This window comes from Cucurbita maxima, unplaced genomic scaffold (assembly GCF_002738345.1).
Source record: "Cucurbita maxima cultivar Rimu unplaced genomic scaffold, Cmax_1.0 Cma_Scf00006, whole genome shotgun sequence".
Classification (NCBI taxonomy): domain Eukaryota; kingdom Viridiplantae; phylum Streptophyta; class Magnoliopsida; order Cucurbitales; family Cucurbitaceae; genus Cucurbita; species Cucurbita maxima.
The window spans coordinates 5,995,618-5,999,102 of NW_019272022.1; the positions used below are offsets into that span (position 1 = coordinate 5,995,618).

At 33.1% G+C, this 3,485-nt stretch overlaps 1 protein-coding gene and 1 long non-coding RNA gene across 7 annotated transcripts in view; one reads left to right on the plus strand and one right to left on the minus strand.

Annotated features, from left to right (window-relative positions):
* LOC111481150 (26S proteasome non-ATPase regulatory subunit 14 homolog) overlaps window positions 1-3,485 on the minus strand; it is a 20,077-nt gene that overhangs the window by 5,946 nt on the left and 10,646 nt on the right. The gene's annotated exons all lie outside the window — the stretch shown is intronic.
* Window positions 1-3,485, plus strand: part of LOC111481170 — an 8,576-nt gene that overhangs the window by 2,171 nt on the left and 2,920 nt on the right. For 4 of the 6 annotated variants that reach the window (XR_002717986.1, XR_002717990.1, XR_002717989.1 and 1 more), the window contains 4 exons: window positions 64-844; window positions 936-1,087; window positions 1,180-1,214; window positions 2,853-3,075. This is a non-coding gene — a long non-coding RNA (uncharacterized LOC111481170). The remainder of the gene's footprint in view (window positions 1-63; window positions 845-935; window positions 1,088-1,179; window positions 1,215-2,852; window positions 3,076-3,485) is intronic. The other 2 variants (XR_002717988.1, XR_002717991.1) reach the window with 2 other exon arrangements.

The following is a 3,485-nucleotide window of genomic DNA, read 5'->3' on the forward strand; positions in this document are numbered from 1 at the left end:
TTTTTTTTTTTTTTTTTTTTTTTTTTTTCTTTTAAAGACTGAAAGCCAGTATTTTGATTGCAGATAGTTACTTCAGAAAATCAGGGTTGGAACATTCAGAATATCTTGCAAAGGATCTAAAATGGTTCAGTGAACAGGGTATTGTGATACCCGAACTGAGCAGTCCAGGAGTTCCTTATGCTAAGTATCAGGAGGAACTTGCTGAGAGGAGTGCTCCTTTGTTACTTTTCCATAACTATAATATATACTTTTCACATATAGCAGGTGGCAACAGGTATGTGAAGTTGCTTTCACAATGTGATGCTACTGCGATCTCAGATAACTAAGTATTTATTGTATTACCTCTTCTCTTAGAACTTTTTATTCAAAGATGAGTAGCAGCCTTTCTCCAAGGAAAGGAGGTGCCTCTGTCTGTGATCTGAGATAACAAAGTATTTATTGCATTACCTCTTCTCTTAGAACTTTTTATTCAAAGATGAGTAGCAGCCGTTCTCCAAGGAAAGGAGGTGCCTCTGTCTGTGATGTGCTATATGAGTCATGAGTTATAAACCAATCCTTTGGCATTCTTTATATCATAAATAGTGTTTGAGTTGTGGCTTCCTTCATGCATGAGACGCCAGAAAAGAAATAATCATTTATCCTAAAACTTGTTACGTAAAACTTTAAAAACATGTATGATGTAATTGCCTGTTATAGCTGATAAAATTTTTATTATGATTTATATTCTTTTTCCGAAGGATTCTGATAGACTCCTTGAAGGTAGAAAGCTTGAATTTTATACATGGGCAGGGGACGTAGAAAAACTGCTGAAAGTGCTCGTGAGAAGCTTAACATGCTTGGAGAGGTTGATTTCATAGAATATAGAATATTTAGTAAATTGCATTTAGTTAGTGATGTCTTTAGCTTCTGCTTTACCATTTGCTAACCCTATGCAGCTATGTGGACGCTAATGCAGCACTGGTCTCGAGATGAGAAAAATAAATGTTCGAGAGAAGCAACCAAGTCATTCCGCATTTTGGGAAAGATAGTTCGTTTGTTTATCGTATGATCAGCTATTTTAAGTGATATGACTTTGAAGGTGTTCCCGGTAATGCAGCAATATTATTTACCTTTCTCATATTCTATTTATGCCTTTGTTTCATACATTAGTTAATATCCTTTGTCTTACATTCTCATTAGGCACAAGACTAGAATATCAAGGGGCCAACAAACTGGTAAAGTACACGTTTATTCACATGGTTATCATAAATTTACATCTTCAAGAAAATGCATTAATGTTTGATGCGAACTACCATCCTTTCTATTCATTGCTGCTCATCTTTCAATCTGCAGTCTTCCTCCTTCCATCATTAGATGTATTACCGTCCTCTGGCTAGATAGATACTTCTCCCAACATACCGACACACTCTGAGTGAAAGTTCAAAATTTTAGATAGCCGAGTATAGGAATATAGGAAAAGGGTAATTGAAAGCAGTGGTTATTCCTTAATCATTTACAACTTAGTTGTAGGTAATAGAGAAGATTGATATGTTCGATAAGTATTTATCTTTTAAAAAAAGCATTAGAAAATTACCCTATGGCCTTTTCACAAAAAATGACAGTTCTTGCATTGATGATAAGTCCCGTTGACTTTTATAATTATAGATAGAATGGTAAGATCAATGGCAAAAGGAAGAGGAAACAATTTGAAAGTTCGGTTAAGACAAATGAATGATGAGAATAAGCTGAAGCAAAACGACCTTGCTTGAACAGATCATTTTGGTGTCATGAGTTCTAAAAATAAGGTGAAGCAAACTTTCAAAGTAAAATATGTTATCAAGTTTCCAAAGTTTGACTTGCAGTTATTATAATTAGTTACTTCCTAAGAGGCTTGTAGTAAATTTGATAACCAACTAGGATGTGAGCTATATCTCGAGAATGTCTACAAAATTACTTGCCTCAGAATAAGAAGAATTGTCTATAAACTTACAGCGCTATCTAAAAGAATCAAACTAATTTGTGCATAAAAATGATCTCTAAATAAATAGTAAGGCAGTCCGCAAAATAGTATAAAATATCTATAGTTAAAAAACTTGAAACACTCTACCGTACAATATCAAAATAATTAATGCTAAAACAAGTGAAAAATATGAACTTTTTATATTGTTTAGTTAAAAACTTAAACGTGAATTGCATAATTATGCAACAGGGTAGTTTGAATTGGAGGAGTTTTGTTCGATTGAGCTATAATGCTTCTATATTGAACATATTTCAATTCATGAAAACCTCTAGTTGAAGGGAGAATATTTTTCTCGACTCTGTTCTATTCGAGTATTCTTAATGGGGGTATTCCATATGAAAAGCAGTCTCCAAGTATTTATCATAACCTCATGCTTTTATTTTTACGTTGAAATTGTATTTTTAGGTTTTGTCACACCCTTCCTCAACCCTTAGTGTTTGATGCCTTACAACACCATTAATTTGGGTTAGCTGATAGCTCCACTATTCACTTCGAACTACAACTTGGAATGTACTGTCACCCATTTAACATCGATTTAGATGGTGCTCAAGTTTTTTCTATCAAGATCCTAGCCATATCATCTTAATCTTTGCATCTAATAATTTGTCTTTTGATTTATCCCAAGTGTTGTGAAATTAATGATTATATATAAAAACCACCTCATTATTGTCAAAACCATTTATGGTATTGTAGAAACTGATGTATGAAGAAAAATACGAAAGTAAAACCATCATTGGTAATATAGGTACATGGTCTACAATCTGAATTTGAATTACACTTGATAAGATTTATAATAATTTTTTCCTCGTTATTCTTTGGACATTTTCAATATTTTTTGGAACTTTTTCTCCAGGGGTAAGACTTGACAATGCTCAGAAAATGGTTCTCTTTCAATCAATCAAAGTTGCGATGAATCTACAGGGCTGCGCTCATTCAGAGGTTTTGATACTCTGATTGGAAATGAAAAAGAGCAGTGATTTTGGACAGTGGTGGCTGCTGGAGGCATGGAGCCAGTGACCTTCCCCAACTTGAGGAGCTAACCCCATTATTTTCAACATTCAATCAAATGCGATCAGGTACACATTCTAAAGTACTTGAGAGAACCATTGGATACATTTGACTTGGCTTTGGTGGGGTTTGAAGCTTTCTACACCTTCCTTTTTCTCATATGTATATGCATATTTTTTTATATTCCAAATTCACCATCATTAATGCGCGCACTTGGTCAATTAGTGGCTCAACATCGTTCAAGACAGTGACACGCTTGACACAAAATAAACTTGGCATTATCACTCTTGATATGGTCCAAAACCTATTGAAAAGATTAAATATTAGGTTATAGATTTGTTTGTGTTTTGTTAGCTATTTTTTGCTAATATTTTTTAAAACCCAAATTTGAAAAAAGTGGTATTTTTTGAAATTTAACAAAGAATGAAAATGTTTTTTTTTTTTTTTTTTTTTTTTTTTTTTTTTTTTTTTTTTTTTT